The sequence below is a fragment of the Hyla sarda genome, chromosome 2 (genome assembly GCF_029499605.1).
Source record: "Hyla sarda isolate aHylSar1 chromosome 2, aHylSar1.hap1, whole genome shotgun sequence".
In the NCBI taxonomy this organism is placed as follows: domain Eukaryota; kingdom Metazoa; phylum Chordata; class Amphibia; order Anura; family Hylidae; genus Hyla; species Hyla sarda.
The window spans coordinates 477,686,218-477,703,006 of NC_079190.1; positions in this window are offsets into that span (position 1 = coordinate 477,686,218).

Consider the following 16,789-nt stretch of genomic DNA (forward strand, 5'->3'; position numbering starts at 1 on the left):
AACATGCTGCATCCTGATGTACTGTAACATACTACAACCTGATGTACTGTAACATACTGCAACCTGATGTAGTGTAACATACTACAACCTGATGTACTGTAACATACTACAACCTGATGCACTGTAACATACTGCAACCTGATGTACTGTAACACACTACAACCTGATGTACTGTAACATACTACAACCTGATGTACTGTAACATACTGCAACCTGATGTAGTGCAACATACTACAACCTGATGTACTGTAACATACTACAACCTGATGCACTGTAATATAATGCAACCTGATGCACTGTAATATACTGCAACCTGATGTACTGTAACATACTACAGGGTAGGCCATTTATATGGATACACCTTAATAAAATGGGAATGGTTGGTGATATTAACTTCCTGTTTGTGGCACATTAGTATATGTGAGGGGGGAAACATTTCAAGATGGGTGGTGACCATGGTGGCCATTTTGAAGTCGGCCATTTTGAATCCAACTTTTGTTTTTTCAATAGGAAGAGGGTCATGTGACACATCAAACTCATTGGGAATTTCACAAGAAAAACAATGAAGTGCTTGGTTTTAATGTAACTTTATTTTTTCATGAGTTATTTACAAGTTTCTGACCACTTATAAAATGTGTTTAATGTGCTGCCCATTGTGTTGGATTGTCAATGCAACCCTCTTCTCCCACTCTTCACACACTGATAGCAACACCGCAGGAGAAATGCTATCACATGCTTCCAGTATCCGTAGTTTCAGGTGCTGCAGAATGGGCAAAACAAAAATTGGAACAGGACCCTCAGTTTACGCAGAAGATTTTGTTCAGTGATGAGGCAAACTTTTATGTGAATGGTGAAGTTAACAAACAAAACCACAGCTATTGGTCTGACACTAACCCACATTGGATAGATCGCTCCAAGACTGTTGGAACACAAAAATTGATGGTATGGTGTGGTATATGGGGGTACAAAGACAGTGGGGCCATTCTTCATCAATGGAAACCTCAAGGCCACTGGATATGCTAAATTGCTACATGATTATGCACTGAAGCTGGCACGCTCCCTGAGTTTTTCCAGCAAGATGGTGCACCACCACATTATAGGTGTCAGGTGCGAGCATTCCTAGATGAACAGTTTCCTGGAAAGTGGATTGGTCATCGTGGGCCAGTTGAATGGCCCCCAAGGTCTCCCGATCTGACCCCCTTAGACTTTTATCTTTGGGGTCATCTGAAGGCAATTGTCTATGCTGTGAAGATACGAGATGTGCAGCACCTGAAACTACGGATACTGGAAGCCTGTGCTAGCATTTCTCCTGCGGTGTTGTTATCAGTGTGTGAAGAGTGGGGGAAGAGGGTTACATTGACAATCCAACACAATGGGCAGCACATTGATGGTCAGAAACTTGTAAAAAACTCATGAAAGAATAAAGTTACGTTAAAACTAAGCACATCATTGTTTTTCTTGTGAAATTCCCAATAAGTTTGATGTGTCACATGACCCTCTTCCTATTGAAAAAACTAAAGTTGGATTCAAAATGGCTGACTTCAAAATGGCCGCCATGGTCACCACCCATCTTGAAAAGTTTCCCCCCTCACATATACTAATGTGCCACAAACAGGAAGTTAATATCACCAACCATTCCCATTTTATTAAGGTATATCCATATTAAGGTGAATCCCTGTACAACCTGATGCACTGTAACATACTGCAACCTGATGAAGAGGGCTGCAATACCCTTGAAACGTGTTGCCCTATAGATCATAATAAACTATATTTTTTTGCCACTCAGATGTAGTGAGATTTGTGAATTTTTATTTTGCAATCTTTTCAGAGAAAAATATGTTTCTGTCCAGACAGGACCTTCATCAGATAAATCCGGATTGCTGTGGAGAAACAGGACAAGAAAATGGCCAGAAGCCATACAGGATGCAAAGGGGTCAGTGTGACATTGTATGAGCTTTCTGCCAGTATTTTTAATGTAAAAATGACTATAAACTTTCAGAAAATGCCCTGTACTCTGGACTAAACCCAGAGGGCATTGCACAATCCCCCCCCCCCCCTCCCCAGTGTAAACTTACGGTATTTAACACAAAAATCTGTTAATAGCGGCACAAAAAACATTGAATATGTCCCCCATGGAGTCTACATAATTTTCTAAAGTGGAAATGTCCTTTACCTTTTTTGCCCTTCTTATTTTGCACAAGTCTCCAGATCCCTTTTCATTATTCCATAATTATTAATAAGGACACACTTAAGTAGACAACTGCGGCTTTCAGTATGGACGACTTTAAGGAGTGTTAAGAAGTCTATAATTTTCATCTGAAGTAAAACACATTTCACAGGCCGGGTTCGGTATTAATTGAGTGAAGCATTCTTCAGTTCTAATCATTTTCACGTTAGACTTTGATAAATAACACCGCCAGTGATTAATATCCGCTCTATAATCATAGGCTGAGACTTTAACAAGTCAAGTGTTTCCATTTCATTGATCAAGGCGCCTTTCCGCGCTTTAGCTCAACACATAAGATTTTAATTTATCTTGATCTTTCTGTAAATTATATTTTTAATGACATTTTTGATTGCCACGCACATATGTACGCTGCTATTTTTTGCGGTTGAGGCTTATTGTCATAAAGGGTTTTTTGCTGGGTACTCTGTTTAAAGGATTGTTCAATTCCTGCAAAGATGCTGACTGGTGACAAGATGGAAGAATTGGGCTTCACCCATAGTGTAGCAGTGGCCTTTATGGGTCCTAAATGTGGCTCCTAAAACCCTGATACCCCTATGGCTTAAAGCGTACTGTCATATCACAGAAAAAAAAAGTGCTTATATATGTTACTCACTAAGTCATGCAGATACTTTACATGTCACATTTTTTATTTGTCTAGCTGTATTTGGCTCACAAATCCCTCTGTTCTGCAGCTCACTCATTCTGACATCCACTGGCCAGGAAGGGACCTGTCCGAGGCAAGCACTGAGCCCGCCCTCACTCACCAGACATGGGGACCCCTAGTGGTCTTTTTTTTTTATAAGCCATGATTTCTATAAAAAGGAGATAACATTTTTTATTTAGTATATTAGAAAGGTGGGTTAATGTTTAGCCAAGATGTAAAAATGTTTGATTCTTATTTTTTTTTGTCCAGAAAAAATAATGTATCTATCCATCCACAGGATGGTCTTAGAGGTCAGACCCCTAACCTCCTATACAGGCCCAGCTCTTGACGCTCAATTCATCATTCTCCTTAGCTCTCCAGCCTCCACCTTTGTAGAAGAGCAGAAGTAACAGTCCACTAAGCCAGTCACCAGTTAAAGGGGTACACCACTGAAAACATCTTATCCCCTATCCAAAGCATAGGGGATACGTTGTCTAATTGTGGGGATCCTGCCACTGGGGACCCCCGCGATCTCCGCTGCGGCACCCCTGTCATTCGGTGCACTAAGCAAACCCAGCTCCGTGCCCAATGACTGGCTATGCCAGCCGCCATGCCCCCTCCATTCATGTCTATGGGAGGAGGCATGATGGCTATGTACTAGCCATTACGCACCCTCCTATAGACATGAATGGAGGGGGTGTGGCATCACGAATGCGGAAGCGGCAAGCTTTTGTGTTCTGGACGTTGCCACTGCCGGCCTGGAGATTCAGGTCTGGGGAACTGCGGGCCAGTCCATAGCATCAATGCCTTCCTCTTGTAGGAACTGCTGACACACTCCAGCCACATGAGCATTGTCTTGCATTAAGAAGAACCCAGGGCCAACCGCACCAGCATATGGTCTCATAAGGGGTCTGAGGATCTCATCTCGGTGCCTAACGGCAGTCAGGCTACTTCTGGCAAACACATAGAGGGCTGTGTGGCCTCCCAAAGAAATGCCACCCCACACCATTACTGACCCACCACCAAACCGGTCATGCTGGAGGATGTTGCAGGCAGCAGAACGTTCTCCACGGCATCTCCAGACTCTGTCACATGTGCTTAGTGTGAACCTGCTTTCATCTATGAAGAACACAGGGCTCTGGCAGTGCTCCTCCTTGCACAAAGGCAGAGGTAGCAGTCCTGCTGCTGGGTTGTTGCTCTCCTATGGCCTCCTCCACATCTCCTGATGTACTGACCTGTCTCCTGGTAGTGCCTCCATGCTCTGGACACTATGCTGACAGACACAGCAAACCTTCTTGCCACAGCTGGTATTGATGTACCATCCTGGATGAGCTGACCTACCTGAGCCATTTGTGTGGGTTCTGGACTCTGTCTCGTGCTACCACTAGAGTGAAAGCCCCACCAGCATTCAAAAATGACCGAAACATCAGCCAGGAAGCATAGGGACTCAGAAGTGGTCTGCGGTCACCACCTGCAGAACCACTCCTTTATTGGGGGTGTCTTGCTAACTGCCTATAATTTCCACCTATTATCTGTTCCATTTGCACAACAGCATGTGAAGTTGATTGTCAATCAGTGTTGCTTCCTGAGTGGACAGTGGGATTTCACAGAAGTGTCATTGACTTGGAGTTACATTGTGTTGTTTAAGTGTTCCCTTTATTTTTTTGAGCAGTGTATGACCAGGCAGGCATTCACTGAATCAGTGAATCTTTGCCTTTTAGGATTTAAAATGAATTCTAATTAGGTTGGGTTCACACTACGTTTTGGACATACGGGGAACTGTATCCGGGTGGGGGGTGTGAACTCCCGAATCTCAGCTGGACCTGGCCCCCATCTCATTCATTTGATGAGCCGACCGAATATCACGGTTTTAGCTCCGGTCAGAAAACTAGATACGGGGCAAAAATGAGCCAACCGGAGTCACTATGTGACTCCAGTCGGCTCATTTAAATGAATAAGATGTCCGGCTGGGATACAGGATTGCTTGGTTTTCACTCCCTCCAGCCCGATCCGGTCCCTATGTCCAAAACGTAGTGTGAACCCAGCCTTAGGGATTTTTTTAGTTTCAGTTGGACACAATCCTAACAAAATTATTATAATCCTATAAAATTGATTTTACCGTGAACACAGATCAGTTGCGTCAGTCTATGTTTTTACCAAAATGCACAATTGGATTCAGTGCAATTTCCTTCCGCATGTCACTGTAAATTGTGTACAGAAGTTGCTAAAATGACCTGTAATTGGGAATCCATTGGAAGCCAATGTCCTGGAGGGAGTATATAGACAATTTTACACTCGAACCGTGGAATTTAGTGTAAGCATTTAAAAAGCCAATGATTTCTCGCTTCTGTAATGCCGTAGAGGCGATTATTCATCTGTTTAATTGACTTTGGGCAGCGGGGAGGGAGTCTCATTTTCTTGTATTTTTCTATGCATATCCCAGTGGTAAATGTAAGTAAAATAAAGCAAATTGTTTTCATTAAGGAGAAAATGTAATTGCTTTTCTAGATGCCTCTGATGTCATTGACACCTTTGTGTGCTCAGAGGTTACATTGTGTGGTGACCTCGTAGCAGAGGCATAAGGCATCACCGCAGAAAAGCCTCGATTAATTGCATTCATGTGTCTTAAAGGGAACCTTTGCCCATAGGAGGACGTCTGAAGTAATTACCACCGCAAACTTTACTATTCTTCTGACATGCTGGATGCACTTCATCTGAATTATTACCATGTTTATTAACAACATCAATAACGTTACGCCACAGGAAGCAATTTTTATATACTGTGAATAAAATATTCACGTCAGAAATCTAAAGACGTTGTCATTATTATATGGGCACCAAGCTGTTAGAACCAGGGAGAGCTACATCTGGCTATGGAGGTAGTATTAAATGGGGTTTTAAATGAATGGCCATCAATGTAATGAATGGACACACCAGGTCCATCAGAGCAGCTGCTACTCTTATGAGAACCAACCCACCCAATGATGTTCATATGCAATCAGACAGGACCCAATATATCCCTATAAATCTTTATGTGTATATGAGTGTTCTTGACCCCTTAAGGACTCAGCGTTTTTCCGTTTTTGCATTTTCCTTTTTTCCTCATCACCTTCTAAAAATCATAACGCTTTCAATTTTGCACTTAAAAATCCATATGATGGCTTATTTTTTGCGCCACCAATTCTACTTTGCAGTTACATTAGTCATTTTACCAAAACATCCACGGCAAAACGGGAAAAAAAATAATTGTGCGACAAAATTTTTGTACATTTGGGGGCTTCTGTTTTTTTATGCAGTGCATTTTTTGGTCAAATTGACACCTTATCTTTATTCTGTAGGTCCATACGGTTAAAATGATACCCTACTTATATAGGTTTGATTTTGTCGCACTTCTGAAAAAAATCATAACTACATGCAGGAAAATTTATACGTTTCAAATTGTCATTTTCTGACCCATGTAATTTTTTATTTTTCTGCATATGGGGCGTTATGAGAGCTCATTTTTTGCACCATGTTCTGAAGTTTTTATCGGTACCATTTTTGTGTTGATTGGACTTTTTGATCGCTTTTTATTCATTTTTTTATGATATAAAAAGTGACCAAAAATACGCTATATCGAAATTTGAATTTTTTTTGTGCGTACGCCATTGACCGTGCGGTTTAATTAAATATATAATTTAATAGTTTGGACATTTACGCACGTGGCGATACTACATGTGTTAATTTTTATTTTTATTTACACAGTTTTTTTTATGGGAAATGGGGGGTGATTCAAACTTTTATTAGGGAAGGGGTTAAATGACCTTTGTTAACCTTTTTTATTTTTTTATTTTTTTTGCAGTGCTATAGCTCCCAAAGGGAGCTCTAAAACTGCACACACTGATCTCCTATGCTGATCCCTGCAAAGCCATAGCTTTGCACAGATCAGTCAGATAGGGGCTCGATTGCTGAAGCCTGTAGCTCAGGCTTGGAGCAATCAATCGACGATCAGACGCTGCGGAGAGAAGTAAGGAGACCTCCGCCTGCGTACCAGCTGATCGGAACATCGCGATCTTATCGTGATGTCCCAATCAGCCCCACTGAGCTGCCGGGAAGTGTTTACTTTCGTTTTCAGACGCGATGGTCAACTTTGATCGCCGCGTCTGAAGGGTTAACAGCGCGCGGCACAACGATTGGTGCCGCACGCTGTTAGCCCAGGGTCCCGGCTATCGTTAGCAGCCGGGACCGACCCCGTGTGATGCGGGGTCACGGCGTGACCCCATTTTTCACACCGGGACCGGGTTCAGAGCGTACAGGTACGCCCTGTGTCCTTAAGAGGTTAAAAAAAACTTGGGGCATTCCCTGTTACCGAGGTGCACTGGTTCTTCCTTTTCGTCTGGTCCTTAAAGGGTACTCCCATGGAAAACTTTTTTTTTTTTTTAAATCAACTGGTGCCAGAAAGTTAAACAGATTAGTAAATCACTTCTATAAAAAAAAATCCTAATCATTCCAGTACTTTTTAGAAGCTGTATACTAAAGAGAAATCCAAAAAAGAAATGCATTTCCTCTGATGTCATGACCACAGTGCTCTCTGCTGACCTCTGCTGTCCATTTTAGGAACTGTCCAGAGCAGATGAAAATCCCCATAGCAAACATATGCTGCTCTGGACAGTTCCTAAAATGGACAGCAGAGGTCAGCAGAGAGCACTGTGGTCATGACATCAGAGGAAATGCATTTCTTTTTTGGATTTCTCTTTAGTATACAGCCCCTAAAAAGTACTGGAAGGATTAAGATTTTTTTTAATAGAAGTAATTTACAAATCTGTTTAACTTTCTGGCACCAGTTGATTTAAAAAAAAAAAAAAAAGTTTTCCACAAGAGTACCACTTTAAAGTGGTATTCCACTGCCCCAGCGTTCGGAACATTTTGTTCCGAACGCTGGTTGCGGGTGTCGTGACGTCACGGTTACGCTCCTCGTGACGTCACACCCCGGCCCCTCAATGCAAGTCTACGGGAGGAGGTGTGGCAGCCGGCATGCCCCCTCCCGTAGACTTGCATTGAGGGGCCGGGGCGTGACATCACGTGGGTCTTGGCTGTGGCGTCACGACCCCCGCACTCAGCGTTCGGAACAAAATGTTCTGAACGCTGGGGCAGTGGAATACCACTTTAATTCAGGCCCCCTTGATAAATATAAAAATGTTCCCTCATCTGCACATAACCACTACGTGCAGAGATCCTGTATGTGCGTGCTCAGATCTCCAGCACAGCCGGCCCTGACTAACACTGCGCCTGCACGGGATCTCAGTACATGGGGCTTACTCCTGCACTTTGTTCCTACAATTGGTGGAGGTAGACTATGGGCATATTTATAGGGGCACTCCAGTGGAAAAAAAAAATTCAAGTAAACTAGTGCCAGAAAGTTAAACAGATTTGTAAATTACTTCTATTTAAAAATATTAACCCCTTCCATTACTAATCAGCTGCTATTTGCTCCAGAGGAAGTTGTGTAGTTCTTTTCTTTCTGTCCACAGTGCTCTCTGCTGCCACCTCTCTTCATGTCAGGAACAGTCCAGAGCGGGAGAGGTTTGCTATGGGGATTTGCTCTGCTCTGGACACTTTCTGACATGGACAGAGGTGTCAGCAGAGAGCACTGTGGTCAGACTGGAAAGATCTACACAACTTCCTCTGGAACATACAGCAGCTGATAAGTACTGGAAGGATTGAGATTTTTAAATTAAAGTTATTTACAAATCTGTGTAACTTTCTAGCACCAGTTGATCGAAAACATTTGTTTTCCACCAGAGTACCCATTTAAGCATCTATACCCTGGGTGCAGCAACCTGCCATATTATGAATAAGAGTATTAGGGTGATGAAAATTTGGTTGAGTAGAACCATGTTGGCAGAGGCAATGGAGGTTATGGTTATACCTTAAGTAATAAAAACATTAATTGAAAGGTTGTGGCCTTTCTTTAGCATCTATACTCTGGATGTGACTACCTGATGTCTGTGGCTCCATGAATAGTATATTGGTGAGATGTAAGTTTTGTTGAGTAGACCAATGTGGGAAGAGGTAATGGGGGTTATGGCCATAATCCACCTTGAAAACATTTAGTGCTTTAACCGATTATGTCTTTACCAGGTACTAATAAGTCTTTTCAAGTAAATCCGCATGAAATTTCAATTTCCTCATCCCCTAACACGACAGATTTCTCCATTCATAATTAAGATGCTATAAATGAGAGCAGGTGTTTACATTGATTATATCTCGCCTGGTTACGCAAACCTCTAATTTATTTAAATGAATGCATATTTAAATGAATACAACTGAGGTGTGTCCAAATGTGCAAGATCAGACAAAATTCCAGAACAATGAAGATAGAGACACTCCATATGCTGAAACGGCTCGATGAATGATTTATGTGTTGGCTAGAAGACACAATTACCAAAATAAATAAATAAAATGTAAAAAAAAATGCAAAAATGCTACTTTAAGCAGGTAGGGTTTTGTGGCCTTCAGACTTATGTGGCATTTGTCTGAATCAAATGGTTCCTTTTAAAGAACCTGCCAACTCTCCTGATATGTCTTCTTATAGTATATGTAAGCATTTCACATAAAGTAACAATTCTGGAGCATCTTATTTAAAAAAAAAAAATAATAATTTTCAGAGTAAAAAATATGGTAAATCAGACATGATATCTTTAATCTATGAGTCAGTACGAATCCAATGATACCAAACTTGGATAATTCTTGTTTTGTATTTAGGTAAAAAAAATAAATAAATAGAAAACTTGAAAGAAAGAAAAAAGTTTCTTCACTGCAATGTTCTGACCCCTATAACATCCTTATTTTTACATCTATGAAGCTGTGTAAGGGTTTATTTGTGCACCACGAGCTTAACTTTTTAACAATACCACTTTTGCGTATCTATGACTTTTTGATAATTTTTTCAAGTTTTTTCTGTGATTTTTTTGCATTTATGCCATTCACCGTGCATGATCAGGAACACCATCATTTAATAGTTCAGACAATTACGCACGAGGCAATACCCTTTTTTATTTTTTCAGTCTTTTATTAAACAAATGGGAAAAGGGATTTAAAAAAAAAAGATTTACACTTTTTATTTTTTGGGGGGGGGGGGGTTATTTTTATAAAACATTATTTTACTTTTTCTTACTTTTTTACTTTTCTTTTCTTTTTTTTGTTCTTTTTTTTACACATTACAGTAGATGGCTTGCATGGATCAATGTAATGCTATTGCATTACATTGATCTATGTTTTCGGTGCTCGATTGCTAAGGGCTGACTAAAAAATCGCCAATCCCTGGAGCTTCAGGAAAGACAGGTAAGTCCCCGTTCTTCTCCAGCAACCCATCTGCAGCCCTCGTTACATCAGCTTCCATGTCCGTCATTACCGGCTGATGTCAGCTGCTGATAGGGGATCTGCCGGTTATGATGTGGATGCGACCTTTGGGCCAGCGCAATATTCCCTTCACCCGACCCATGAAGTACCGGTAGATCGTGGGTCGGGAAGGGGTTAGAAACATGTTGTGAATGAACTCAGTTTTATATAATATTCTATTGGACACGCTCTTTGATTACCATTCTATTTTCATTCCCTTTTGTCTTCATTATAACCTGCGAGCAAGAGCAGAGACTGGGCGGAAAGAGACTTTTGACTTTTAGGTGTGAATCTAGAGAACAGAACATGGACAAATTGTGCATTGACAAAACCAAAAATTACAACAATGACTGTGTTCCTTCCACTGACTTCTCTGTTCCCTGAATACTTTATGACTATCTGCTCTTAAATTACAGCCATTGATTCCAACATCCTTGTCTGCATTCTGTGTTATTGCGGCTATGTGTACGTCGAGACCTTTTACTAATTGTTGCTTGCCCTTCAGATATTGAATGGCATACATTTGCAGAAAATATATTGAGCTGGGATAAGATTCACAACTCACATAAGATGCCTTTTGAAAAGGTTCTTCTTCTTAAATTATATAGTTCTTCCTTATGTACTGCATTCTATTTAGAAATCCTTATGTGTAACCTCCATTGCAAAACTCATTTAGCTGATCAATTGTTGATGTCAATGGAAACCCATCTATCTGGTAAAACTTAAGCCCAGTCTCAAAATTTGTTATGGGTCATTCATAGGTACATGAACATTTAAGGGGTATCCCATTATTTACACAAAATCAATCATATAGTGCTGGTACTGTAAAAAAAAGCTACTTATTTACCCTCAGTCCCTTGCAAATCTCACTGCAGCTTCTGGTGTCTCTGTTTCTGGTCCTTTATTGCTCCTCAGTGGTGTCCTGTCTTAACCAGTGATAGGCTGTGGAGCTGCATCAACTCTTGTATAAGAAGAAGGCAAAGGACAGGAACAGAAGAAGACCAAAAGCAGGGGAAACTGTAGATGTAGCAGGACCTGCAAGGGGCCAGGTGGAGATAAGCATAGTTTTTTTTTTTTTTTTTACACCTGGTCACTATATAAATGATGGATTATTCTTTAAGCCAGCTGAAGGCTATACCTGTACACAAACATAACAAGCTTCTAATGTTACATTGTTATGTGTGGGGTTAACAAAATAGCGCTTAGCCCCTTAAGGACGCAGCCCATTTAAGCCTTAAGGACGCAGAAAATTTTATTTTTACGTTTTCATTTTTTCCTCCTCGCCTTCAAAAAATCATAACTCTTTTATATTTTCATCCACAGACTAGTATGAGGGCTTGTTTTTTGCGCGACCAGTTGTCAGTTGTAATGTCATCACTCACTTTACCATAAAATGTATGGCGCAACCAAAAAAAATACTATTTGTGTGGGGTAATTAAAAAGAAAACCGCAATTTTGCTAATTTTGGAAGGTTTAGTTTTCACAAAGTACAATTTATGGTAAAAGTGACATGTGTTCTTTATTCTTTGGGTCAATATGATTAAAATGATACCCGTGATAACATACTTTTCTATTACTGTTGCGCTTAAAAAAAATCACAAACTTTTTAACCAAATTAGTACTTGTGGTCATGGCTCGAAAGGCCGTGCGAGCAAGTATACGAGAAAAGGAGAACAAGAGTACTTACCGTCCTGAGCCTTGGAACCCCGGGAGACCTAGTACAGAATTATGAAATACAAACAGCGGATGAGGTGTGCCCAATAACCGTGACCGTGGGCACGCCTATAGAGGGCATGCCCTATGTATGGATTATGACAGAAAAGGGGAGGGTTGGGTGGGTGACGCCCACGAGTCATATGCCCCTACCTGTGGGAGAGGGGAGTTTATATACCCCACGCCCCTCCCACAAATGCAGCCAATTAGGCTTTTTACTTGTGGTCATGGCTCGAAAGGCCGTGCGAGCAAGTATACGAGAAAAGGAGAACAGGAGTACTTACCGTCCTGAGCCTTGAAACCCCGGGAGACCTAGTACAGAATTATGAAATACAAACAGCGGATGAGGTGTGCCCAATAACCGCGACCGTGGGCACGCCTATAGAGGGCAAAGAGTCAAGAGTAGGGTGTAACTCTATTTTATTTGTATCACAATGCCAAAACTTTAAACACATTAGCCATTTCGGTAGAGGGATCCGGAATGTACCGGTCAAAACAGCTGGAGTTCCAGCGGCCTAACTTCTTAATGATGTGAGCTGGGACATCATGTTCGGAGGCTGCGGAGGCCGCCCTGATCCTGAATGAGTGTCCTGAGATGACAGCGGGATCATGACCTAGCATGGTGACTAGGGAGCGGACGTATCTGATAAACTGGGAGGAAGACAGAGCATGCCCAGCCACCGGGAGGAGCGGACTGTCCGCTGCTTGCCCGGACAGCATTGAGAGGAGGTCGGTGAGAGACGAAACTGGGCACCACTGATGTGAGGTGGGGAAATATCTGATATATGCTCCCCATCTGCAGGTTTTGGTGGATGGTAGGGTGAAGGTGAAACCTAGCCTGTTGGATGATAGCTGGCTCAGGGTTGGCCCGGGTGCTCTGCAGCCAGTGCGCGTGAACTCCCCCGGTCTAAGGAAGCCGTAAAAAGCAAGGTGTATGGCAGCTTTGATGACCGTGCTGAGGTGAAAACCAAAAGGGTGCATGTCCAGTAAGGAAGACATAGCCCGGAAAAGATCCCCCGTGACCGGTGCGCGAGAAAGAGATTTGGGGTGCGACAAGACTGAAATACCTTTGAGTGCTGCTTTGATCGGATGAGCAGAGAGTAGAGAAGAGGCGTGAGGGTGCGAGAGCGACCTGTGGTGTTGAAGACCTGTTAAGTGAAGTTTGATGGTGTTCTGGGATAAGTGTAAAGAAGAATGGCAAAAACCAACAAAAGCTAGGGCAGAGTGTAAAGTGATAGTGGGGGAAAGCCCTAAGCCCTGCATGAAGGCGGTATCATAAGCCCGGATCGTGCTGGGAGATAAAGACTTCCTGATTAGAGTGTTGGCAATGGAGACGTATCTGGCTAGTCCGCCAGCAGTTGTTGGAACGGAGGCACCGGGACTCCGACCCGGTCTGCGTCTGGTTGTACCTGAAAAAACACACTGAATTTAGCCCGAGAGACTGCATCAGCCGCCAAGTTCTTCCTACCTTCTATGTGTTCGATCAAAAAATGGAAATTGTGCTGGAGAGACAATAAAATGAACCTCCTGACAAAGTGCATTATGTGGGGAGACCTAGAGTGTCCTTTGTTGAGAATGTCGACTGTAGCGGAATTGTCGCACAAAAATCGAACTGTGGAGTTGGCCCAGAAATTTCCCCAGACAGCAGCGGCGGCTACGATGGGAAATGTTTCAAACAGGGTTGAAGTTCCTCTAAAGTCAGGAATGTTGAGGATCTCAGCTGGCCAGGGGCCGGCTAACCACTTGTTCCCGAGAATGGCTGCGAAGCCAACCGAAGAGGCATCGGACACTATTGTCAGGGACCCGTCTGATAAAGGGGGAACGAAGAAAGAGACACCGTTCCAGCTCTCCAAGAAGTGATCCCACATGAGTAGGTCAGCCATCGCCTCGTTGTTGATGTGAATAACATGCCTCTGACCCGATACTGAGGGGAAAAGGTCCAAAAGTCTGGATATGAAGGCTCTCCCCTGCGGGATGATCCTCATTGCGAAAGCCATCATGCCCAGGAGGCTCTGGAGTTCGACCCTGGTTACTGTGCGACTCCTGGATAGGTTGTGTATCATCTCCCGGGTTCTGGCTAGTTTCTCCTGGGGAAGCCTAGCCTGCATGCTTACAGTGTCTAGGATGACGCCTAAGAACACCAGCTGCCTGACGGGGCCCTCCGTCTTGTGTGGTGCCACTGGGACCCCGATTTCCTTGAACAGAGACAGTAGTGAAGTGAGGTTGAGAGGAGAGAGACTGGGATGTTCGAGTAGTAAGAAGTCATCTAGATAATGTATGACGTGCTGGCAGTCGGCCACGTTCTGGAGTGCCCAATGCAGTGCTGTGGCTAGTTGTTCAAAGAGCCAGGGGCTGCTCTTTGCCCCGAACGTGAGCTTAACTGCGAAATAATATTTGTCCAGCCACCTGACACCGTGCCATTGCCAGAGGTCTTGTCTGATCGGGAGTAGTTTGAAAGCGTCAGTTATGTCCGCCTTGGACAACCAAGTGTTCCTCCCTAACTGTAGGATGATCTGTATGGCTCGGTCAATAGTAGCATATTTCATGGAGAACTCGTCGGAGGGGATTAAAGCATTGATGCTGGGAATGATGGAGGAATAAGGCGCTGAGAGATAATAAATTAATCTTCTTTTATTGGAATATTTGCCTGTGGCAAGCCCCAGAGGGCTGACTCTCCAACATGAAAAGGGGGGCACATCAAAGGGACCTATCATGAAACCTTTTGCCAGTTCCAGCTGGATTAGCCCGGACACGATCTCTGGCTCGGAAAGGGCTGATGACAAGTTGCCACATTCATGCGTGCATTGCGGCAAAGCGACCAAACCTGTGTGGAACCCATCGCAGAAACCCGCCACCAGCCATCTTACCCAGTCGGGCTCAGGATGACCAGCTAGGACCCGGGCGAGGACCTGGACCTGTACCACGCCTAGTCATGCCTGAGGGCCCTTCTGGGAGCAGATAGAGCTGGGGTGAGCCCTGAAACAAATGAAACACACATGCAGTAGTCTGCAATTGCTGTACACGCAGGAGGAAAGATTGAAGTTATTGCAGATCTGGGTCTTGCCCAGGTACCTCACTGGTCTACCGAGCCTATCTAAGGCGGCCATGTTCCTAGGAGCTGGAGGGGTGAAGGTGTTCAGGCTCCTACTGGTGCTGGGTTCCCCTAGGTTGCTGACCTGCGGGCACCAGCTGGAAGAATGCGTGGTCACCCCGCATGCGGTGCAGGAGGGGGCTTTCAGACCAGCGAAATGTTCGCAGTATAGCTCTGTGTCTATGGTCCCCCAGTTGGTGACGTAGCCGAACTGAGCGTATGCGGCTGCTGCTTTGGCTGAAAAAGATTTGTGGTACTCGTAGAACGTGGTACCCCCGTATTTGTGCGCCATCTGCACCACCCTGTGTAAATACAGATCCAACTCCTCCCTGCGGCCAGGGCTGACTGAACAGAGTACGTCCCTGAAAAGCCCAAATGCCAGCACAAACTCAGCGACACTTAACTTCCTGCTGAGCCTAGCGTCCTTGCTTTTGAACGTGACCGCTAGCTCCCCGCAGGCAACGGTTTTGGTATCATGTAAGTCCGTGGTGGCAATTAGCAGAGAGGCGAGGTTGACCTCTTTTCCCTCAAGGATGTCCTTTTTTATGGCTGCCGGGATGAAATGTGCAGGCGTGATGATCGGTGGAGGATGTGGCATACCTGAAGGCGCGGCCTGAGAGGTAGAAGCCGTGGGTGACGCTGCGGTCGGGACTGCTTCGTCGCTCCTGGAGAGTTCCATTAGGTCTAGCCTAACCTTGAAGCCTGACACCGTCGTAAGCACCTCAGTCATCATTGTGTGAAGCTGAGACAAGGAGGCGCTTGAGACTTGGTCCTGGGCCGCTGCCTGGCTACCCCGGGGGGCTTGGTCAGCATTCAGCAAGTTGAATAACTCGCCCTTCCTAGCTGAGGCCGGAAAGGGGACACCCCTCCTTCTCAACTCTTCCATTAGCCTGGGGATGGTCCAAGACCTATACGAGGGCAAGCTACCTCGGTCCGAGGCTCTGGCGGGAGTCTCAGGAACCGAGAGTGCCTCCTCGATATCCGCTGGCTGAGACATGCTGCTGGCAACCTGTCTGGGCCGTAGAAGGGTGCCGGCAGAGAATAAGAGGAGAGAGAGAACAATCAAATGACTAGTGAAAAATACCCTCCCCATATGTATATATATATCTCTCTATATACAGTTTTTTTTTTTTTTTTTCTCGCAGTTCTCCTGGCTACAGGAGGGAACTGACCTGCTGAATTTCCTGAAAAGCTTCTGACACCGGGAGTACTGACCGCACGGCAACGGCTTCCAGCTGTGGATATTTATGGAAAGATTAATTACACATGAATGTGACTGACCGAAGGGTGTGATGGAGGAAGGTGTGATACTGAAACTGAGGCTAAGTGTATGCTGTTGCGCTGAAGAAGAGTCAGAACAGCATACGCAGAGGACCCCACTGAAGATGAGTCAGATGCAGGTGATCCTCTGCCTATGAGTGGTGTCGAGTTGTTCTGAAGAGGAGTCAGCAACAACCATGTCGTCAAGCCCCAACTGAAAGTGAGTCAGGCTGGGGCCGATTGACGTAAGTGTGGTGACGCACGTGGCTCTGAAGGCGTGTCAGTAGCAGCGTCCTGACCGGTGGCGGGAGTGCTCGTGACTGCGTAAATGTACGGGATGAGCATGGAGTGATAGATGGAGGGAGAACATACGGTTTCCCTCTCTATTATTAATTCTGTAAGTACCTCAACTGAAAGCTGTATGAGATGTTTCGGGAATACGGACACAATCCGACCACCTGGTACCCTGTGGAGC